At 38.8% G+C, this 25,491-nt stretch overlaps 1 protein-coding gene and 1 long non-coding RNA gene across 2 annotated transcripts in view; one reads left to right on the forward strand and one right to left on the reverse strand.

The window, feature by feature from the left end:
* LOC149161078 (putative serine/threonine-protein kinase PBL7) overlaps positions 1-25,491 on the reverse strand; it is a 95,722-nt gene that overhangs the window by 40,443 nt on the left and 29,788 nt on the right. The window lies entirely within an intron of this gene.
* On the forward strand, positions 1,872-8,537 carry LOC149161079 (uncharacterized). Its single transcript, XR_016261831.1, has 2 exons — positions 1,872-6,433; positions 6,554-8,537. It is a non-coding gene; the product is annotated as an uncharacterized LOC149161079 (long non-coding RNA).

The raw sequence follows: 25,491 nt of genomic DNA on the forward strand, positions 1-25,491 counted from the left end.
CATAAAAAATATCAATAGAAAATGTAACGGAAACAGTAAAGATCATAGAAAGACAACCATGCACAATAGACATAGTATTTTTACCCTGGAAACCCAACCTTGGGAGAGAAACCCAACAATCTTTTCTTAAGGAGAAATTGTATTTTAGAAAGGTTTACAAATCATAAATTTGTTTAGAAATCTATGCCAATATACAATTCAAAATACAACTAAAAAATGGCCAAACAACTGCTAGTCAAAACAAGTCAAACACATAGAAGTCAATGCTGGTCAAACTGTCAAACTCTTTCGTCAACCAGTCCTGGCCAAACTAGATCTCGCGATCAACTCGGATCTATGGTGAACTCCTGCAGTCAAATCCGCATGTGTGGTTGCGGTCAAAGTCTACAGTGAAACCCGCATGTGCGACCTCCAAAATTTGGTCAAACAACTCAGTCAACTCTCAATCAAATTTGGTCAAGACAACTCAGTCAACATCTATTTTGAAGAGCATATAATGCTTTCTACCCTCCTAAAATTATCTTCTTTCTGCAGTGCTCCCAATTAAGCTTGTTGTTGAAATCAATCCCGAGGTACTTGTATTCATTTACTTATTCAAGAATGTTGCCTTCAAATGAAGAACGTATGCCGGCTCTGCTTCTTTTTATTTGAGAAAATCATTATTTTGGTCTCGCTAGTATTGACTTGCATCCCCACTGCTTTACAAAAATGCTCAAGGGCATATAGATGCATCTGCAATCCCTAGGCCGATTTAGCAATCAATACAAGGTCATCAACATATAAAAGAAGCTTTATCACAAACTCCCCCAACCAAACACCATCTCCACCTTGCAGATTTAACCACTCTTCCAATTTATCAATATATAAACCAAAAATAGTAAGGGATAAAGGGTAGCCTTGCTTGACTCCGATGTCACTTCTAAAACTTTCTGAAATACCTGTTGAAGTTCTAATTTTGACTTTCACCTCTTCATAAAGCCTATGGGCAACAATTCTATAATGCAAAGGAATTTCAAGTTCTTCCATTCTACTCCATAACTTATCTTTAGGGACTGTGTCAGATGCCTTTTTGAAGTCAACAAAGCAGCAAAATACTTCTTCTTTGCCCTCCCAAACCTTTTCAACAACATGTCTCAACGTGATACCATGATCTATTGTAGAATGCTTCGGCCTAAAACCTGCTTGCCCTTTTGCCCACTTTTCTTTGACTTCCACCCACTTACTAATTCTATTTTCCACCACGCTGCTGAAGAGCTTTGCAAACAAATGATTGATCATAATGGTTCTATAGTTGGAAGGATTATTAATGTCTCCACTTTTGAAAAGGGTAATGCTAGACTAGTTGTCCAATCTCTTGGGGATCCTTGCCGAATGACGTTGCTGAATATTTCCATGATGTGCGGTGCAAGAATGTTCATTCCCCATTTTAGATATTCCGCTTGAAGTTCAACCAAGTCCTTTGCCTTTCCTATTTTCAACTTTTCAATTCCTGTCTCTACTTTCTGTAATGTGAAAAGCTTTTTGGTTGTAATGTGAAAAGCTTTTTGGTTGTGTTGATCTTGGGAGAAGGTTCTTCCCCTTATTCTTTCTCATAGAGTTGCCTTGCATAGTCAAACCATTGATTTGCTGTAATATTATTTTCAATTTGCTTCTTCCTTGGTTGGAGTTCCTGGGAAAAATGCTTTGGGTGACTCTTGCCTAGATATATTAAGTCTTCTCACCTTGTTTGCATGAACACATCTTTTTTCTTTTTTAAAATCTGCTTATATAACTTTACATTCATCTCCTTTTCAAGATTTTCCTTGCCATTTTGCATGCCTCATCAAACCAAACATTTACAGGGAAACACTAAGCATATATGACACCCTATAACACAGAGTTGGTGACCGTTATACGTGATATCACAACTAGGTTGCAACACTAAGGTTGTATGGGCTAAAAGGAAAATACAAAGCTGAAAAGCAAATTTCACTCCATATTTGTTACTGCACTTGCATGGGGTCAGGATAGAGGACAGGAGTGAAATTATTAACATACAAGCTTCTGCAACAAGTAAAATAACCAGAAATATAAGCCAAACCACGTTGGTGGAAATGTATATGTGGTATTTGGCTCTTGAGAGGATGAACGTAAAATATTTGACAAATCACGTCAACAAAGCATATTTATATGCCATATAGAATGAGATGATTAAGTCCCATGTCAGGAGGCATTTTCAATTCTAACGCCAAAATGCAACAGGTAGGCGTACAACCGACCTATTCACCTTTCCTTTTGTTTTTTAAAGCCTATGAGGGGTTTTTGGCCTTGCAGCGGGGTATGAAAGTCTGGGCTGAAATAAGTCGAGGGCATTGTATTCAAATATTTATGAGAGAACTCTCATAAATACGACATTGCCCGTGATCTATTTGACAAATCTCTTGGAAGGATGTGGTTTCAGGCAAGCAACAGCGTACATAAGTGAAATGTGCAGGGTAATCCTTCAAACTGTTTAACAAAATACCTCAATTAGGTGTTATTTCTTGGACTTTTATAATCTCAGAGGAAGGGCATGATATGTTTGACAATATCCTTGAGTGAGATACAGTCTCACGTGCAATGTGATTGATAGCAGGGTATGGCCATATTGGGCTGCGTGAGCATGCTCTGAAAATGTTACATGAAACGCAGAGATGGATGATTTCAAAATATTTCGAAACTGACAGCCGTGCCTTTAGCATCATGGGTAACTCTTACATATTGATAATCCAATGAACATGGGCTCTAAGGGGAATCAACGTGGAACAAAGCCTAGAGTTTGAGCTTTGGTGAGAGATAATTAGATGCTATGGCTTCTTCCATCTTGTGGCAATCATAATATTTGTGCTATGGCCTAGACTCGTGCCTACTTCATAAGTTTAAACCAGCAATAATACTGTTGGGTATAATCTACAGAGCAGAGAATGACTTTATCAGCAATATTCCTTCTAGGCGGCTTGTTTTTCAGGGGGATCTCTTTGACTCCATGGATTTCTCCCCTCTAATTCACGCTAGACGCCTCTTTAAACTCCCCAATTTTCGAACACTTGCAGAACATAAAATGGTGTGCAAATGACTCGGAAAGAGCCCAAAACTATCAAATATCTTTCATATAGCGACGTAGTTCATTTAATAACTGAAGAACAAGACTGTTAGAAGATCGTTAGAAATCTTCAACAATGCCGCAAAACGGAAAGGGTTTTAGGGAAGCTCTGAAGAGGACCAACAGATAACTCTGGAAGTGTAGATGGTGGAGGCAGCAGGATTTTGCAACTATAGGGCCTCTGTATTTAAGGCCACTGGCTATAAAGGTTTCTAGGGTTTCTTCCCTTAGAGTATCAAACCAATGGTGAATAAGCTTATCCCATTGCTTAATAAGGTTTTGATAGAGAAAATTGTTGCTGCAAGCAAGACCGCTGGCAGCATCTTGCTTCCCGAGAGCACTAGCAAGGGTTGATGGAGAGCAGCTTGTTTTCCATGTCATACGTAATATGGTAAATCTGCTGTTGAACATTCCAAATATGGACATGCCACAGTTTGACAACATCCCAAGGCACAACAAACCGCTCTTGTCTAAAACCATGTAATTCTCTTTGGGTCAATGGTAATCCGCTCCCCGGAAATGAAATGTAATAATGGGAAATTTTGGCAGAGACCCCCTCGATGCAGTCGGTTTATGGCACAGGTCCAACGCAATTTGAGAGCCATGCGCTACAGGAAGCTTAATTAGAGAATTCAATTCCTGCTTCACTGCATCATAACCGGCTAGTTTGAGGTATGCTACTGTTATCCCAGAATCGATAACAAAGCCGCCAGGGTCACCAGATTGAAGGCTGAAAGTATCTTTCATGATATTCAACAATTTTCCGACAACACTGATGTCGTCCAGAGAATGATTATAGAAGGTTGATTCTTGATTGTTTTGGACAATGGGAGTCGAACTCGACACCTTGCCCTCAATCTTGCAGGTTCTCCAAACATCAGAGGCTCGTTTTTGACTGGGAATCCTCGATTGTTATCAGACAGTAAGAAAACTTCCTGGACATTGAAGCAGAGAGCTGTGAAATTAACGAGAGGGGACCAAGCCCACTATCCCGGCTCCTTGATCGAAGCCGTTGCCTTCATTATTTGACCGCATACAAAGGCAATATTTGGGAATGTTTGCTTTGTTCCAGATTTGGAAGTTAATGTCAAGGTCTCGTATGAGAAAATCCCCACAGTAATTGAGAAATCGCCATACGTATACTGGTATTCACTGCTAGCTATATTCTTGCTTTCAAACTCTGGCAGCGCGTTGCAAAGAAGGCTTTTGCATGGAACCTTGTCGTAAGTGGAAGAACGCGAAGGATAATAGATTGAAGTTGGTTGCTTATAGAAATAGTGCAGGGCTTGCACTGCATCCATGTTAGATCGCTTCCTGTGTCAAGAAATCGTAGAATAGGATAAGCTGGCATGTTGATTGCCAACTTCATGAGGAATTCTCCACTTCCTGTATTTACAGAAGCTCGAATTTCTGTGGCTTTTTACAAGTTTTGATTACCGAACTGGTCCGGTATGCATCGCAGCCTTTGCTTGCTTCGTCCGAATGCTCTTTGCAGGAAATCAGGGAAACTGATATTCCCTGGACTATACGGAGACAACAACGAGCTATATGTATCAGATTTTCTCTGAATCCAGAAAGTTGTCTGCTTGGTAGCTTCTCTCCATTTACAAGAGAAGTGTATCTGGCTGATACAGGAAGCAATAAGAACAGAATGAACAGAATCCCCATGCTAGCACTAAACATCAAATGCTCTGCAAAAATGTTAGTTGTTTTAATCATAAATTGCATATATAGTCATTGAGAAGGTCAGAAGGAATATTGAACTTGAGCAAACCAATAATTCAGCCCTGGGTTGGCATTTTAGTTTAGTGACGGATGCTGATTCATTCTCTTCAAGTAACACATCAACAAGGTTGCTACAGAATGGATGACTGAATTGGTGACTGCAACACTCAAGCTTGAGGACATGTGTTACAGACATATTAAACAGATTGTTGCAGCAGTTGAAATGCACATTCCAGATTGACTTATTGCTTCTAGGATGAAGCAAGCAATATTGTGAAGGCATCTCAAAACTTCATCTTGGCATCTCCACTCCCTTTTGGTATGGGATATGATGGTATTTTGCAAATTTTATATTCAGATTTGAAGATCTACAGCTACATCATACATGGACTTGAACATATTAGATTGGAGATATCCTGAGGGCTATGCTGCATACCATGAATTTGTATGGGCAGGAGTAAGAGAATTTTGCTCCAATTTCTTCTACTCCACAAACTCATTGAATCATGCCATACTGCTAGTCATATGATTCCCCATAATATGGTTATGAAGCAGCTCAACCATCCACGATTTCTGATTTTCCAAGACTTGAGTTTGTGTTGCTCATACTTACATTTCCTTAAGAGACAGTAACACTGCAGGCATTGGCGTTGTTGGGATTCTTCTTACAACAATCATTCTGTTTTAAAAACGAAAAGGATAAGATGATAGCCATGCCTATAAGAGGGCACCACCTTTGAGGTAAAAAATAAATCTTGGTCAATGCATCATCAGTGAGCAATTCTGCTTGTTCCAAACTAGGCAGCGTCCTTGTCACTGCTACAGCAATATGAAACATAAAGAAGGATCCTTTAAAAGGACAAAATCGTGGCAGCGACCATCTCACATGGATATAGAGGAATTTTTTTATCAAGGAACTTGGATGATTTCTTTATAGCGTGGCATCAATAGGAATGATGTACTCCTGGCCCCTTATGCTTCAAAAAGAAGAAACATGCCATGTCAGGACCTCAGAATAATTCAAAAGATGAAACGTGCCCTGCCAGGATCACTGGAGATGATCCTTTGTCAGGATGCTGCTAGGTTCACCGGACTATTCAAACTCAGGCTGACCATTCATCGCATCTTCTGGGTATATCTATTTTCTATTTGCTGGTGTAAAAGGCAGTTGCATGGCACCACTATACCAGCAAGTCTTCACTCGACAGGGTTGCAGTGTTTTCCAGAATAGCCACAGCCCCAGTATGATTTAATGTGCCCATTCATCGCATCTTCTGGGTATATCTATTTTCTATTTGCTGGTGTAAAAGGCAGTTGCATGGCACCACTATACCAGCAAGTCTTCACTCGACAGGGTTGCAGTGTTTTCCAGAATAGCCACAGCCCCAGTATGATTTAATGTGCAGCAAGCCTTGGGTATGAAATAAAGGCCGTTACAGTAGCTAAAAAATAAAATTCCAAATCTGTAATTTTATTACCATTCTGGAAAATGCCTTCCTCAAAAGCAAGGGAACGAATTACAATATGGGAAGATCAATGGTCAAGGATCAAGCATTTCAAGAAGCATTTTGGAAGCTCCTGATGAAGGTTACGTTTCAGATTTTCTTGATTTTACTAGATTATTTTATGGACATCATGCTTCATCCTTATTATTTATTGTATATTTCATTGATGTAAGGGCAAAATTTCATTTTGTTCATGAAACAGTGTGTTCCATATTGTCACCAATGATGTCAATTATAGGGCTATGCAAGCTTGGTATGCGATGAATGACTATAAAGGGGCAGCTAAATAAAGTAGATGTAACTAGAGATGGGTGGTGAGGGGACTCCCTTCTCCTAGAGGTCCCAGGGAGCTGAAGGAAATGATAATTCTATAGACTTCGCTGCACAGTTAGAGGACTACTCACAATTTGAGATTGAGAATTTTCAAGGGGCAAAGCCTGAATCTCTACTATTTAGTGAGTTTATAATCACTATTAGAAACCCAGAAGGAGCACATGGAAGGCATGTAAAGAAGCCATCAAGAGATAATGGAGTTAAAAATCAAGTTTGCTTCACTCACATAAGGAATGGCGCTAATCTTTACGGTCTGATGCAGTCAATCAAGCTGTTCCAGAAATTTCCAGTTTAGGGCAATGCACTACCTTCCCAAATGAACATAAGTGATGTTCTGAGAGAGTGCAAGCAGCTAAACCAAGGAATGATACAGAAATTGGTGTTCCTAAGCAATAGCATGTCTTCTTCAAAAGATGTTCTGGTGGGAAATTTTTACACATTCAATGTTCAGCACCTTCTTCCTATTGCATTGACATGTGTTTTGGGTGATTTCTGGGTTTTTATCTCCAGATGTTGATATTTCAGTTTCCTGGTTGATGCAATACAATGACGAAAAAAATATCAACTATTCTGTAGCACTTTGCATGTGTTTCCTATATTCTTCAATGAATATTCAGGAGTGCTAAAATTCAGGTCAGATAGTTTCAAAGCAAAGAAAAATGAAGCATGACTTAATTAATGACCTGCCTATAGTGAAGCAGATACTACGTGCTGCAAAACAATGTCCATCATGCAAGATGGCTTTCTCCAAAACAGACAGCTGCAACAAGATGACTTGCTATAATTGTGGTCAATATTTTTGTTATAGGTGCAACAAAGTAGTGGATGGATATGACTGTTTCAGTGGTGGAAATTGTATATAAGTTGAGCAACAAGATATTCAAAACTGGGAGAGGGAAATGAATGATTGCCGATTTGAACATCTAGTTCGAGTGGAACCTTGGCCTCATCTTGGTCGTCCATGTCCAAACTATGGTCAACTAAATCTAAAGCTAGGAAATAACAATACATATTCTGTCGGTCTGGTGAAAACCATTACAACGCTTTGTGTTGTAAAGTTGCACGATGCAGCTCTGAACATTATGGACCACAAGGGTGTGAACAACATACAACAGATTGACAAGTATAAATATAGTCTGGTGTGAAGAAGTAAATTCTTGTGAATTGGTCAGCAATTATTGACCAGTCTACCTGAATGGTGGCCACAACTGAATACAGAGCTTCCTAAATTGTTTCATCTAACTGAGATGCCAAGTGGTATTACATTTTATAGTTTGATAAAATCATCAGACACCCACAGAAACTTGTACCGTGGACGGTGATTCATCAATCTACAGATTACACATAAGGCACATTCATGGAAGAGGCTATGACCTGGTTGACAGGCTGTTGGATCTTTTGAAGAGGTGGGTAATAGCACCACTAACAACAGAAATTATGAGCATAAGCAATAGCATACAAACAGAAACAAAAATGAAAATTATTCCTACTTAACAGCTGCATTCATATAGTCTTGCTCTCTCCAAGATAGCATGGCAATCAACACATCCTTAGGTCCATAATCATAGGAAGGCTGCATACCTATGAAGACATGGTTAAACTTAGTAACAGTGCATTTCTTGGATGATGATTAAGCATATTACCTTCAACAATACAATGTGTGTAGGAGCTCTCTATCTGCAATCAAGGAGAGAGGATTATCTTGCACTCAAGTATGTTCTTAGACAGAAAAGGGCAGCCTTTTAAGGTGTCTATTTCAAATGAATTTCCAACATTTGAACAGAGTTCTTGGATATCTAAGTTAGTCTGGATTACTCAAAATTTCCAGGATTGAGGACTGGGAAAATAGCACATCGAGGCTTTGCAACCTAAAATCAGGATTGCAAATCATGGAAACAACAGTAATGTTATATGCAAGAGTAGTGCTCATTGAGGAAGCGCTTAAATGCCTGATGTGGTTTGCTCATTGATTGTCATGTTACCTTGAGAGTTAACCTCTTGCTGCTAATCATGTGTTATATGGAGGATTCTCTGTTCAAGAAAGAACAATGACAGGGCACTAATGTGCAGAATGTGCCTTAATTATTCACTAAAGTTTTATCTTGAGAATATTTCTTGCTGTCAACTGTGCAGTGTGTATTATATGGTTGTATTTTCTCATTTGGAGCAGAGTATGTCCGTGAATTAATTATTGCAGGCATTAATCCTATTTGATTTCATGTCTTATCAGGTATAGTGGTTATTGTACTGGGCTGCATGCCCTTCAATGTGGGGCATGATAAAAACCTATGGATCTTGTTTATGCACAGGAAATTGAGGATGCCCTGAAATAAAGACATCGGCATAGCATATGAACAATGCACCTACAATATACTGACTGCGAACACGAAAGAAGGGAGGATAAATCACATGAGACAACAGTTCTTGCATGTTTTGACTGTAATTTAATGCATTGAGGACAATGCATAAATAAGAGGGAGGGGAATGTAACACCCCAATCAGGATCCCCTGGATAGTGATACGCAAGTATAGGTGACATTAGGTTAGTGAGCCAGAATGTGGAATAGGCTGGTTAGACTGTAATTCATTGAGGCTTGTATGCCTCTGTATATATATACATGTTAGGTCAGTGGAGCCAAGTTATATATATGGTTAAGGCTGGTGTGCCTATGTAATGGATCTGAGGACCATGATCATTAGGCTGGTGAGCTAGGGAAAAATTAATTAGGCTAGTAAGCTGAGAATTTCTTTTGGGCGGTGCGCCCATGTGTATGTGTGTGTCTATGTGTCGGGGCCGAGATGCCCATGTGTATATGCTTTTATATGCTATAAGGTTGGAAAGCATAAGTGTGGCAAGTATGTTTAATTTATGCATAGTAATAAACACATAATGGTTGTGGACAGACCCAGATGAAAAGATTTTGGGAAGCCAAGAATCCATGGCAAGAAAAGGCATCTATATGAAAATGTATATTATAATATTATAATAATAAAAAGAGAGAAACATGGCTATAAAAGGGGTATTCTCCCCTAAGAGGGATCAGGCAGTTAGATAGTGAATACCTAGGATGGCAGTAAGACTCCTGGAGCCCTAGAGGACCACCCCTGTCCAACAATAAGACACCCTATAGGTGATGGCATGAGACTTGAGGTATTGCAGGTGTAGAGAAGGGTGTGCACCACTTGGGCGCAGGTTGATGGGGGATGTGAGCTTTGTGGTTGGAGGGGTTTGACACGAGAGCCTAGAGGGTACTTGGAGTCTCAGGAGGGCAGCAAGAGCTCCTAGAGCCATAGAGTCGAGAACATCCTTTTCCGACAGTTAAATGCCCTGAAGGTGGTGGCACGAGACTCGAGGGAGTGAGGGTGCAGAGAAGGGTGTGTACCACTTGGGCGCAACCTGATGGAGTGTGTGAGCCTGGAGGTTGGACGTTGATGGGTTTGGTACCTTGGCTCTTTCATGTATGGTATGAAGGATGTACCTGGCTCGAGTAGTTGACACTGAGTGGAGTCATAGCCCTAGCTCTTAGGTGACCTGTGAAATTTCATCTATTGCAGCAACTAGAAATTATTCTCCTAACTGCAAATTTAATTATGCAGTTTATTTGCTACGAAAAATAATGAATAAAATCACAACTACAATTTTCACCATAAAAATTATGTGGAAAATAAAATGCTGGAAACTAAGAAATTCTAGCACACACCCAAGAATTTTAACACCGTTATTTTTGGACAATTATCCCGGAAAAAACACAATGCAAGAAAACTGGTGCAACAAATGAGGGTTTTATTATTAATCTGTAGTAGCAAATATGAGTAGAATAATTTCGATGCCAAACTGGCAATCCAATCTGAGAGAATCATTGGAAAAATTATTGTGAGGATTTTTCCTCACCCCACAGTTGATTTCAGCTCCTGAAACTGGCCCCTCAACAATTCACACTTCCTTCTGCGTCAACTTTTGCGTAGTGCTTGCGTAGTTCTTGCTGTTATTTCCTCCAAAAACTTTTGAAATCTACAACTCTACTTCTCTCTGGCTCTAGAACTAATTCACTGGTCCACCAACTACTGAATTGATTGCTCCTCTAGCTAGATCGAACTTCTCTGCTGCTGCTGCTTGCGCAATCCTTGCGTAGTCCTTCTGGGCAAACCCACACTCCCTCAATTTGACTCTTCCGACACTGGAAACCTCCACCAAAATATTGCTTCACTCCTTTGCCACTTGCTACTCGATCTCTGGCTCTAATCCTCCTGCTGAATCACTCTGCTACTGGAAAATCGATCTGCCTAGATCACTGTGTGTCTGCACTTGTGTGTTCATCTACCCATCGACTTCTTCTTATAATCTTCTTTTGGACCTCCAACGACGAAGATTAAAACTTAATCAAAGGCCAAGATCATATATCAGAGTCAATCTGTGTGAGTTTGTAGATGATTCATACTGTATCTCAATTAATATTGATTAATTTAACAATTAGATAAAATTAACTTAATATTATTTTCTTATTCTAATATTTATATTTTTATATGTATTTATTAAATACTTAATACCTTTTATAACTAACTATTGACTTAACAACCATTTAAAATTATATATATATATATATATATATATATATATAAATTAAAGGTGAGGTCATATGTCCCTCTGTCTTAATATAACCATCTTCCAATTTAATATATTAAATTAACTTATTTTTATGACCTTGGTCTAACTAACTGATCCCCAGTCAAATTTAGCCATTGGTCAATATAGTCGTTGCCCGATCAAGAATTGTAGCCGTTGGAGGTTCTGCTCTGACTATTTAACATGCAAAGCTTGATCTAATTCTTCAACTTGTCCTGACGATGAACCACATTGGTTGGTTCGAAACGCGTCGACAAATGAAATATCATGTGATTTACGTCGAAAAATCTCTCGTAAACTTAATATTGATTAATTAATCAGATTTCCTGAGTTTGGATTTGGGAAATATTTAAAAATAGGCTAATAATCTAATTGAGACACTTATATGTGGAATTTCCAGAAAATATTTTTGGGTTATGAAGAACTCATGTGTTTTAGCCTATCCACTAAGTTTCAAGGTTAGAACATCTCCGATGGTTCAAAAACTAACAGTCCCTCTTAGCGAAGAAGGTGTTCTAGCGCTACACCACTGCTACTACAACGATCTGTCTCTGTATCGCCGCTCTGTCACGCTATTGATGTCTAGATACTGCCCACCAACCACTGCGCAACTCTGACGCTATATATGTGCTGCTACTGACATTGCCATACTGCTACCATCTCTGCATCTGATTGTAACTCTCTCTCATCTATTACTGCTACAGCTGCAACAATTGCAACTGAGAAGCATCCAAAATAGACTGTCCCTACTACAAAAATGAGTTCTCCATCCTACCCATATGTTCTCTAAAATAGATGAACTTAGCTCTACCTAGAGCTTTTGTGAGTAACTTGCTTATCTGTGGGAATATACTGTAGCTGGATTGCTCCACGCTGCACGCAATCTCTGATGAAATGAAACCAAATATCTATGTGTTTTGACCTGTCATTAAACACTAGATTCTCAAAGAGCTTAATGCAACTCTGATTATCGCAGTAGACACTGGTCGCCTCCATCCTCTGCGTGAACAAGCTTACCAACAACTTCCAAATCCATATAGTTTCGCACGTAGTTGTGCTTGCTGCCATATACTCTGCTTCAGCAGAGCTCAGTGTTGCTGACTTTTGCTTCCTTCTACACCAAGAAACCATTCCTGATCCAACGTTGAAGCAATACCCATAGATACTTTTCCTGTCCACTAAATTGCCTGCTCAATCTGCATCCGTGAATCCCCATAGTCTGATGCTATCCCCTTGGGTGTATCTCAACCTATACTTGATTGTGCCATGCACATACCTCAAACTATGTCTCACTGTTACCCAGTGTACTCTCTTTGGTTCTACCATAAACTAACTGAGGGTATTGACTGCAAAGCAAATATCTGGCCTAGTGTTGACCAGATACATGATAGAACCGATGAGTGGTCTATAAAAGGTGGGGTCAACATCCTTGTCATCTGACACATCATTCTTCTTCCAGTTGGTGATCATGGGTGTAGACATGGGTCTACAATCTTGCATTCTGAACCTCTTCAGAATATCTATAGCACATCTTCATTGCCTAAGGAAAATCTGTCCGTCCTTCTGCTACACTTCCAATCTTAGGAAATGGTGCATCATCCCCAAATCTTTCATATCAAATTCTGCTGCTAGGTTCCTCTTGCAAACTTCTATGAGCCCTGATGATCCTGTAAGGAAGAGATCATCCACATACAATACTAGGATGAGTGGCTCACCCTTTACCATCAAATATTAAAAGTTTGAATCAATGTCACTCTTGATGAATCTCATCTGCTGCAAGTAGCTATCAATTCGACCATACCATGCTCTGGGAGCCTGCTTAAGCCTGTATGGAGCTTTCTTTAGTCCACACACATGAGTGCACCTCTCATGAGTCTTGAAGCCCTCTGGTTGTTCTATGTACACCTCTTCCTCTCTCACCCCATTCAAGAATGTTTTCTTGATGTCCATTTGGTGAATTTTCCATCCCATTTGGGCTGCTAGGGATATAACTGACTAAATAGAAGTGTATCTAGAAACTGGGGCGAAGGTCTCATAATCTATCTCTTTTTTCTGTGTTACCCCTTTGCCACGAACCTAGCCTTGTATTTCTCCACACTGCCATTTGCAACATACTTGATCTTGTAGATCCATTTAAAACCTACAACTGACTTGTCCTTAGGCCTTAGCACCACCTCTGAAACATCATTCATCATGATAGAGTTGTATTCTTCTACCATGGCATCTACCCACACCTGATGTTGTGTCGCTTCCTGAAAGCTGGAAGGTTCTGCAACCTGAGCTACCAATGCTTGATATTTATCAGGTTTCTTGCGCTCTCTTTTGTTCGTTCTAAGAACTCCAACGAGATCCTCTACATCTCTCAATGTCTGACAAACTTCTCTATTGGTTCAGGAGGTTCAACTAGCCCCTGCTCATCTTGCCTCTGCTACTCCATCTCCTGAGATCTCATTGGGTCCCCTACACCCGAGAAAATGCTAGTACAGGTCACTATATTGGATCCCTTTCACTGTCCCATTGGTGGTCCCACTGGCTACCCCTGTGGTTGGACCAATGGAGCTTCACCTGGTTGATTTTAATCACCTACAGGTATCTCACGAGATCTCTTGAAAGCTCAATCTTCAATGAACTTTATGTCTTGTCTCACTACAATCTTCCTATTTCTAGGAATGTAGATCATGTATGCCTTGGTGGTTTCACTATAACCAACGAGAAACCACTTCTCTGCTGTCTGATCCAATTTGGTGTGCTTCTCATCTGGCATGTGGCAATAAGCAACGTTACGAAAGATCTTGAAGTGACTAAACTCTGGCTTCTTCCCTGTGAAGACCCCTTCTAGTGTTTTTTTCCCTAATGCTCTATGAGGAGTCTTGTTCTGAATATACACTTTTGCGTTACATGCCTTTGCCCACAAAAACTTGGGCAAATCCTGGTCATATAACATTTCTTTTGCAACCCTAACTATAGTTATGTTTTTCCTCTCTGCTTCCCCATTCTGCTATGGATTGCAAGGAGTTGTCCACTCTCTTTTGATGCCTTCCTTCGCAAAAAATCTGTAAAATCTTTATGAATATACTCTTCACCATTATTTGAGCGAAACACCTTGATCTTGTTCCCTGTTGCATTATCTACAAGAGCCTTAAACTCCCTGAAACGATTGAAAAGACCTCATCCCTGGTCTTCAAGAAGTAGATCTAGGTTTTCCTGGAATGATCATCAATAAAGGTGATGAATTATTCGACCCAACTGAGAGCTCTAGTGGACATCAGGCCACAAATATCTAAATGTATAAGTCCTAACACGCCAGCTGCCTGCTATCACTTCTTGGGAATGTTGCCTTAGCAAACTTCCCAATCATGCATCCTCTGCACACATCATCGTGTTCCATGCCAAGTTCTGAAATCCCTGTTACTGTCTCCCTGAGCATCTTGAATGCTCCATGGTGTAGATGTCCCATTCTCCTATGCTATAGCTAATTTAGTTCCTCCCCACTACTGCTGTAACTGCCTATCAATGCCATTGGAGAGTCGAGTTGCAACCTGTACAACTTGTTGCTTCGAACTCCAATACGTCTCACCCTCTTCCAGCTCGAGTGTTTGACTAACACTTTCTTCCCTACAAAGTAGATATCATATCCCTTATGTTGTAACTTGGACACTAAAATCGGGTTCATACCCAGTCTTGGTACATGTAGTACATCTGTAGTGCTAATACTTGCTCCTGACTCCTGAAAATTGATGGTACCTCTCCTTACTGGAGTACACTTCGTTCTGTTTCCCATCGTAATCTCGAAGTACATATGCTCCTCCTTTTAGCTAGACAAATATTCTCTAACTCCTACCATGTGAGCTAACACTCTACTGTCTATATACCAGATACCTGTTTAGTCAATTTAGTATGTCCTAAATTGCTACATTAATTATCAATCCGAGAGTCGTAAACTGATGAAGCGTAGCGCACTATATGTGCAAGACAACATCTTTCTTACTTTTTATTGTTTTCAATTTTTATTTTGTTTTGGGGGTTTTATCTTCGTTTATCTCCTAATGTGAATGGAAATCCTATCCCTGAGTTTTAAGAATACTCTAGAAGGCAAGTATGGATATAGATTTTAAGGCAATTATGTCCTCTATAATGATTTCCAGAACTTAACACTTCAGAAGATCTTAAAACATACTAGTAATGAAATTAGTACTTGAACAAGAATGGAAATGTGCTGCTATTCAAATCAAACAAATAATGAACTACTGATCATGAAATCACTATCTCTGCTACTTATCTAAATACAGAAAAAAATAAGTTAAGCTACTGCACTCAAACAAATCAAAAACTGCAAACTAATAAAAGTAAAATCAATTCACTTCATTTATAGTCCGATAGCTTGCCAAGTAGTCTTTTCGGGGTTAAGCTATGGCTCTGGAGATAACGTCAATAACATGAGGAACTGATATCTAATTGCAGAAAAATAAAACTAAAATCAAATCACATCATTCATAGTCCGATAGCTCGCCAAGTAGTCTTTTCGGGGTTAAGCTATGGCTCTGGAGATAACGTCAATGACATGAGGAATTGATATCTAATTGCAAAAAAATAAAACTAAAATCAAATCACATCATTCATAGTCCGATAGCTCGCCAAGTAGTCTTTTCGGGGTTAAGCTATGGCTTTGGAGATAACGTCAATGATATGAGGAATTGATATCTAATTGCAGAAAAATAAAACTAAAATCAAATCACATCATTCATAGTCCGATAGCTTGCCAAGTAGTCTTTTCGGGGTTAAGCTATGGCTCTGGAGATAATGTCAATGACATGAAGAATTTGATATCTAAACTAACTAACAAAGAAAATGAATAAGACTGAAATCAAAGCATAACTGAAATTGAAAAGCTAAGAAAAACAAAGTCAGCAGAGAGGCTAATCTCATGTCACTAGTTATTGTAAAAATTGTATGAAAATGCCCGGGCCTAGCCTATCCTGAAACACACACTGATCAGTGTTAGCAACAATATACAGTGCTTGAAAAATCATGTATAGGAATGAAACGTTAACATCATAACTAACTTGTGAAATATACACATATGAACAAACTATGAAATATGTGCAATGGAAATAAGGAAACAACACATAAAAACTTTACAGAAATAAAGAAAACAAAACCTCAGCCAGCAGGGGCCCTCTACACGGCCTTGGTCAACACGCTATTAGTCTGGAATTATGCTCACACAGTTATATAAAACAGAGTCTTGTTATATTGCAAAACAGAGGAAGACTCCTCTCGTTACAACAGCAGAACCAATTCACGGCACAGTACAATGACTAACAGCGAAACGACATCAAAAACTAACTAGCTCTATGCGTTTGCAAACGCGTTATTTATAAGGGAAATTACATAACTGTTTTCTTATGAAACACCTTCAACAGAGGACATGTAAAAAGACAACATCTGTGAGCTTAGCATGATGGTTGCCAAGATCATTCAATCTATTAAAAAATGGCTGTTGGATTTGCGTCGTGGAGGCAGTCTACAGCTGTCAAAATGAACCCATGAATCTAGGAATGGTCTTGGACCCTTCACGTGTTTGAAAACAGAGACTTGTTTGCCGTAGAACTCTTCGTTTGACCACCGTTTGACCAAGGGCTTCCTTTGCGAATTTCGCTGAACCAATAGGACCTGATCCATGTCCAGATCATTCCTGAACTGCCCACATGCCTCGTTTTGCTTGATGACACCTGTAACCTAGAGATCAACAAAAACAGCTGCGGAAAGTCGAATCAACTGCGGAAAGTGGCTACATTCTGCAACTAATGAGCAAAATCTAAGTCAAATAGCAAACACAAAAACATAGTTAGAAAACCACTTAAATGCTATTTTAGAATCAATATGTAATGATCTTTGATAGCTTATGAGGTACTAGTGAGGGGAAAAAGTCTAGGAAAGTGTGTAGGAGAGATCTAGTTTCAGGGCTCAACATACCCCCATTGTGAAGGTGTTGCATGTCCCCATGCAACAAAAACTTTGACCATTTTCCCTTCAGTTCATGTGTTCTGAGACCTCTACTAACACATCGAGCCTTCTTCTCTTCTTTCTTGGTACCACTGTCATCCTAGGCTTTTTCATTAGGCACCTGAATTTGAGGTTGATAAGGGCTCTGTTCAACCTCCTGCTCTTTTTCTTCAATTTCCTATTCTTCTTCTGCCACAGCCCAAGATGCAACATGGTGTTGTCGTGAATAATTTTATCCAACCTACTTTGTTCCTTCAATGTTTCATTTTCTCTTTTGATGTGTTTATTCAAGACCTCCAGTTCAAAAACTTCCTGTTTTAGTGATTGGATTAGAGCTTCCTGTACTATATTAGGCTGGGTAGATGAAGTACCTGGATCTGTGGCAGTGTTCTCCAACGACTCTAATCTCAATATCTGGAGGACTGGTCTCAATATTTGGTTGAGAATGTGGTGGGCTACGGCCAGGAGAGATCACTGGAGACTGTTTTGTTGTTTCTTCTCCTAAGTCAATGAAGTGGGCCACTTTAGTTTGTACTTTCCTCAGTTTTCCTTCAAGTCTGGAGCTCCTCTTTAGATTCTGTGAGCTGGGGTCCCCTTTCTCCACACTTTGTTTTTCTTTCCCTTTCCTCTTTGCTGCAGCTGATTGTTCCCTAAGGTAGATTATTCTTCAGAGAGTATTTGATCTTCCCCTGAGGAAGGTTCTGGGGTTTGATAGGCAACTTCAATGTTTCTTTTCCCTTTTTGTCTCCCTTTCTTCCTACTCTCAGTGCTTTCCTTCCTACTTTCAGACAACTTCTTTTCCTTACTAGTGTCTTTAGCTATGTTAGTAGGAGTGTCCTGAATGTTCACACTTGTTTTCTTTCTCCTACTTTTCCTTGCTGAGCTACTTTCAATAGTTTCAGGTGGGTCCTGAAAGAAGTTTCGAATCAAAAACTGTTCCCAAGTATCTTTTCTTTCCTTCAACTATTTTTCAATCAAAATTTTGACAAGGCCATGATGGTAAAGGTGGGGCTCTATGTCATCCAAGTTCTTTTGTACAGTTGTGGACATCTTTTTCAGGCTATTCAACAAAAAATAGGGCAAATTGATAGTTTGATTTTCTAGAAAAATCATTAGCAGCTGGGTGTGGCACATGTACATGGACCCAAACCGTCCTTTACATGTAATAAACTTCTGGATTATTAATAATAAACTAATCCACTTTTCCTCTAGAGCAGTAACAGGGATTCCACATTTGAAGACAGTTATATCCATACCTGGGTTACGCAACATAATCCTCCAGGCCTTCTCATCAAAATTTTGTTTTTGAACCACCGTTCCCCTTCCTGTGGGAGTTCCGTTGCTGCCGCGATAGATGCCTCCGTGACTGAGAATTTAAGATCTCCAACCTCAACTTCCACGCCATCAAAAGACCTTGCAAATGTCTTCGTAACTTCTTTGTTGTGACCTCTGAATTTCCGGATGAACTGCAGCCACCGTGCCTTCCTTAATACATTTTTCAATTGTGGGTAACCCTCCATGAAGTTAGGCCCGTCCGGCTCTGTTCGCACCAGTAGGCCCATTTCTTCCTCTGCCTTAAAAATACGTCTGTGAGTGATGGACTGTGAGTAATGGACTGACAGAGGTGAAACGGTTGTGTTAGCGGGAGATGGAGAAGGACTGTGGAGAAAAACAAGTAGTTGTAAACGGAAGAACAGAGAATAGGTAGCGAGAATGAGTTCACGGAGCGCAGGCTTATGTGAACAGGGCAAATGCAACTTCAATGGGATAGTATGGAAATAGAGTGAGCCCGGCAGAGCTTTGAACTAGACGGCTGTGGAGCATGCTCATAAAATGGCTGCGGAATTTGTGCGGCAGGAAAGAGCCGTGATCAAACCGATTACATCCTCATAATGACGCGGCTCAACAGGTGGAATGTCAAAGTACATTTAAACACGAGTTAAATTCGGAGACGGATCATGAGGCCGTTAAAAATTAATGAAAAGTTCATAGTGGAATTATGTAAAGGTCATGGAGCGGTTATGAGAGCTATCAAGGCGAATCGTTACATATAATGGAGCTGGTGGTTTCATAACTATATAAAATGTGCTTTAAAATCCTATTTGAAATGAACTTTGATCATACCTTAGAATCTTACCACTTCCGTCCACTGACCTTTTGATTGGCTGCTTCCTGTTGGTGCTTTAGGTACTTTATATCTTCAAAATATTTCCTTTGTCATACCTGGTTTTGGTTCTTATTATTATTTGGCTAACATCTGACTGTCAGTGCTGAAATACAGAGTGTTAGCTGTGGGATCTACAATCAGCTGCGGAATCAGTTTTTAGCTGCAGAAACTGACACAGTGATCATATGACTAAATGGAGATGGATGAATGATGACTGAGTGAATGAAAACTGGTCATGAAAAGACTTTTATTGGCGGAATATGATGATAAAATGAGATGAAATGAAGTGAAGTGAAGTGAGATGAAGTGGAGTGACATGAAACTATGAAGGAAATGAGAGGGATTTTTTTTTGGAAAATATAGGGCGTTAGATTTGGAAAATATAAGGCGTCAGAAGTTTCTGATTTTCGCCCTGTATTTTCTGTATAACACTGCCAATCAGTGATTGGTTTTCATGCTTATACAATTATTATTATTATTATTATTTTATTTTTTTTTAAACAGAGAAGGACAAGGACTAGGCTAGTGGAGAAGAAGGATTCTTCTTCACCAGCCTTATTGCAGAATTATCCTGAAATATTTTGACAAATTCCTACTTTGAAAGTGGCTTATGATAGATCTTTAATCTGTGACCATTCACAATAAGAGGAGTTTGATATTCATCAATGGTTTTGATTCTTACCGCTCCATTGCTAAAGACTTTGTCGATCTCATATGGCCCAAGCTAATGAGTATGAAATTTACCTTTTAAATCTTTGAACTTAGAATCAAATAGCAATGCCCAATCTCCTTCTTGAAACTTTTTCTCCTTGATGTATTTGTCATGCCATTTAGCTCTTTGATATTGAACTAGATCAGTTCTTAGGATTGCTTCTTGTCTGATCTCATCTAATTCATTCAGCTGCTCCATTCTATGATTTTGGGCTTCTGATAGATCTATTCCTAACTGAACTGTCATCTTGAAAGTTTTAACTTGGAACTCAATGGGGAGCAGGACTTCTTTCCCATAAACAAGCTCATAGGGAGAATGTCCTGTTGTATTCCTCCATGTAGTTCTGTAGGCCCATAAGCCTTCGGGAAGCCTTTTTGCCCAATCTCTTCTGTGTAGATGAACAGTCTTGGTAATGATGCCTTCAATAACTTTGTTTGTAGACTCCACTTGAACATTTGCTTGCGGATGGTAAGGAGTAGATTTTCTGTGCTTGACCTTGTATTCTTCCATCAGCTTCTCCACCAGTTTGGATGTGAATTGACCTCCCTGATCTGTCACAATTTCTCTTAGAACACCAAAGTGAGTAAAAATATCCTCATAAAGAAAACTAACAATTGAATGCTCAGTAGCAGAAAATAATGCTTTGGCTTTTACCCATTTAGTGACATAATCAGTACATACCAATATATACTTTCTTTGTTTAGATGGTGGATTAATAGGTCCAATGAAGTCTAAAGCCCATTTTTCAAAGGGTTCGATGAGTACCTCTGACTGTAATGGCATTTCATTTTAGAGGGTAGGTTTCCCTACTCTTTGGCAGCTGTCACACCTTTTGACATATTGTTTTGGATCTTTGAAGAGGGATGACCAATAATATCCTAAAGAGATGATTTTATAGACTATCCTTTTGTCAGCAAAGTGTCCACCGCATGGTTCATCATGGCATGCTTTGAGAATATCAGACATTTCATCTTCCCTAACACATCTTCTGATCACAAAATCTGGCCTTGTTTTAAACAATTCGTTAGAAATCCATGAATATCTTGAACTCTCCTGAATAACCTTTTTTCTTTCACCAGGAAATAAATGTGGAAGTAGTTTCCCTGTAACCAAATAGTTAGCTATATATTCATACCAAGGGGTCTTAGTAGTTACTGCACATAAATATTCATCAGGAAACTTATCCTCTACAGGAGATTCTTCTTTAGTATTCTGAATCCTAGACAAGAAATCAGCTACTGTATTTTGTTTCCCTGGTCTATCTAACACAGTAATATTGAATTCCTGTAAAAGTAGGAGCCAACTTGTAACTCTGCCATTAGTAATGGGTTTGTTCATTAGATATCTAATTGCAGAATGATCAGTATGAATAAAAGTTTCATAGCTTGTTATATAATGTCTGAACTTATTGATTGCATGAACAACAGCTAAGAATTCTTTTTCAGTCACAGTATAGTTCAACTCAGTGGGAGTTAAATTTTTACTGGTATAGTAAATGACATAAGGAACTAAATCATTTTATCCCAACACAACCCCTAGAGCTGTATCTGAAGCATCTGTAGAAATATGGAAAGGGAGTTTCCAATTTGGTCCTCTCAAGATAGGTGCTTCAGATATTCTTGTTTTCAAAGTTTCAAATGCTAATTGGCAATCAGGACCCCATTTGAATTCACAGTCTTTTGTAAGCAATTTGAAGAGTGGAGATGCTATTTTGGTGAAGTTTTCTATAAATCTTCTATAATATCCAGTAAATCCCAGAAAACTTCTAACATCTTTTTGACAATTTGGAATAGGTAACTTGGAGATGACTTCAACTTTTGATCTATCAACTTTAATCCCATCCCCTGAAATATGATGTCCTAAAACAATACCTTCAGTAAACATCATAAAGCATTTTTCATGGCTTAATGAAAGGTTCGTTTCTATACATCTTATAAGGACTTTTTCCAAATTTTCTAATGCCTCTTCAAACAAATCACCATAAACTGTAAAATCATCCATATATACCTCTACACAATCATGGATTAGATCAGAAAAAATTCCTAGTACTGCTCTTTGGAATGTTGCGGGTGCATTACATAATACAAAAGGAAGCACTCGATAAGCAAAAATTCCCCATGGACAGGTAAATGTGGTCTTATCCTGATCTTTAGGTGCTACTTGAATTTGATTATAGCCACTAAAACCATCCAGAAATGAAAAGTACTTTTTGCCTGCTAATGTATCTAATGCTTGATCAATAAAGGGCAAAGGAAAGTGATCCTTCAAAGTTGCTTTATTCAATTCCCTATAATCAATGCATACCCTCCATTTACCATTCTTTTTGGGTACTATAACCAAAGGAGAAACCCATTGGCTATCTGAAATTGGGTAAATGAAGTTTACATTGAGTAATTTTTGGAGCTCTTCTTTCACTATCTCCCTAAGATTTGGATTCATCCTTCTCTGAGGTTGCCTGATTGGTCTACTATTTTCCTCAATATAGATATGATGGATGCAAGTTTTAGGGTCAATACCTTTCATATCAGTATACTCCCATGCAAATGCAGTAGAATGTTTTTGCAAGATTTTGGTTAGTTCTTCCTGTTGTGACTTTTCCAAATTTTTGTTGATATTCAGTGTTTTACCTGGAAAAATCTCAATGGTAGAACTACCAAACTCTTCCATAGAGTAAAGAGACATTTGTCTTGACGATAAATATTCAATATCAGAATCTAATTGAAATTGTGTGTGGTCATATTATGAAGATGTTTCAAAATTTTCTAATGTGTTCAGAATTTGACTATCTTCACTAATTTCAAAAATAGTAAAGACAGGTTGTATAATGTCTTCATCATTGACCCATTCATTGTCTCCTATTTCTGTAATTGTTTTTGCTGGAGGATACAAATTGAATTTCTTTGTCGAACTACCATAAAAAATGTACATATCCCCAGATCTACAACTAATGAAAGCATCAGTTGTGGCTAGCCAAGGTCTTCCTAAGATGAGTGGGTGACCTCCTAAATTACTCTTGGGAGTCAAAATTATGAAATCTACTGGATATTCCCAAGAATCTAAGGAGACTAAAATCTCTTCTAGTACACCATCTGGTTTGATTATTGATCTATCTGTAAGTTGCAGTAAGGTGGGTGTAAAAAGAAGATTAGGAAGTTTAAGCTGTTCCATAGTCTGTCTGCTCATAATGTTTATAGCAGCTTCTAAGTCAATCAAAGTATTGGGAATTTCTATCCCATTTATATGTGTCTTGACAATTGGACTACTTGGATCCACATATTTCTGCATGGTAATTTTTCCCATCATGATATCTGCAATTTTTCCTACCAGGTGGATTCTTCTTGTATCTCTTGGTTTCCTTCTTAGTCTTTTGAGACTCAACTCTTTTATTGTTTTCGCTAGAATAGGAATCTCTCTAATGGCTTGTAGCAAGGGAATCTTGATACAGACATTCTTTAATTCATCTAGAAAATCATAGTCAGGGAACAAGATTTGTTTTTCAACCCCTTTGTCAATCTGTAATATTTCAGGGAAAGGAGGTGTGGATGAAGATGCAGATTGCTCAACTATAGAAGTTGTGGGGGTTGACTCTTTTTCTTTTTCTTTTTGAATGATTGGGTTTTGAAGAGATGCTTCCTCAAAACCTTTATTGACTTTAAGAGAATCCTCTTCAAAGGTATCTTGCTCTTGAACATTTATAGAAGGTTTTTCTACAACTCTACTAGATCTGAGTTGAACATCATTAAGAGGAATAATCATATAGGTAGGAAATTGTTGTCCTTCTACCATGTAAGCATATGATGATTTTTATTGTTAAGATTTGGCAATGGCTGAGCTGGTAGTTGATTTGTCTTTTGTTGAAGTGGAAGCAAGAGTTGAGGATTTGGATTTTGTTGAGAAGGTTGTTGTTGTGGAAATGGCAATGAAAGTTGTGGGTTTTGATTTGAAAGTTGTGGATTTTGTTGATTTTGAAAAGATGGAGGATATTGATAAAATTGAGCAAATCTCCCATAAGGATTTTACATCCCTTGTGCCCATGATTGATATGGATTTTGAGGTTGGGGGCAAGGTTGTTGCCAAGAATTCCAATTTGGCGGGAGTTGAAAGTTCATAGGATTGTTAAATCCTTGATTTTGTTGCCCCTGCCAAAGTCTTCTTGAAACAAAACAAAGGGACTCTACTGAATTTGGATCTTCTTGAAAGACAGCCTTGAGCCCAGGAATTGAAGGAAAATCCTTGGTCTCATGACTTTATGAGCAAATCATACATGTTTCTACAACTTTTGCATCCAAGGGGCATTCCCTTAGAGCATGTTTCTTTCTACATTTTGGACAAAAGATGGCCAAGGCATCAACTTCTTCTTTCTGCGTGTTTTGTATTTTAAGGGTGTCTAGTTGTTCACTAAGGCTCCCTAGAATATCAGTTTTGAACTCATCAAGCATATTGCCAATCTCTGCCCTACTTACTGATCTAGTTGCAGATTTGTTTGCTCTAATAAGAGAAGGATCTCTAGGCCCTTTTCCTGTTTTAGATTTTCCCCTCGAGAGATGGACACATAGTTCTACTATGTCACGAAGTGGAAGTTGAGAAATGTCTCCCTTCCCCATCATGTTTAAAATATCTATCCATTCATCTCTAATGGCTTTCAATAGAAGGGCTTTCAAGGTTTCCTCGTCTAAATTACTCATTTTTGTTCTCTTTAAGTTGTATTCAAATCTTTCAAGTAAATCCTCCAAGTTTTCATCTTCTTTTTGCATCATTTTGAATACCTCATCCTTATGATTGGTGGACATACAATAGTCCAGGTATCTATCCAAAAATGTCTGTTTCATATCATTCCAAGTCCTAATAGATTGAGTGAATAATCCCATGAACCATTTCAAAGCAGCTCCTTTCAATGTTGAAGGAAACAGTTTGAGTTTTTGAGAGTCTTCCATATAGTCATAGGTTCGGCACAAGACTTCAAACTCAAATAGAAATGTTTCAGGATCCTCACTTCGCAACCCATAAAAGTTTGGGAGGACAGATGGTGAAATGTTTTTCATTGTTGTATGAGTTTCCTCATCAACTATAGGGAATCCAAATGAGTTATCTCCTTCCCTATTTCCTCCATTATTACCTCTACCTCCACCATTGTTGCCTCCATTATTTCCTCTTCCTCTACCTCTACCCCCTCCTCCAAATCCATCTACTACTTCCTCCGTCATGATAGTTTCCTCAGAGTCTTCTGGTTCTTCTATTAATGGTGGATGAAAGAGAGTTTCTCCCTTTCCCTCTTCTTCAAGTGATTCTACTTCTTTG

The sequence above is a fragment of the Pinus tabuliformis genome, chromosome 5_2 (assembly GCF_031772625.1).
Source record: "Pinus tabuliformis cultivar Carrire ecotype Pingquan chromosome 5_2, CPIR1, whole genome shotgun sequence".
In the NCBI taxonomy this organism is placed as follows: Eukaryota; Viridiplantae; Streptophyta; class Pinopsida; order Pinales; family Pinaceae; genus Pinus; species Pinus tabuliformis.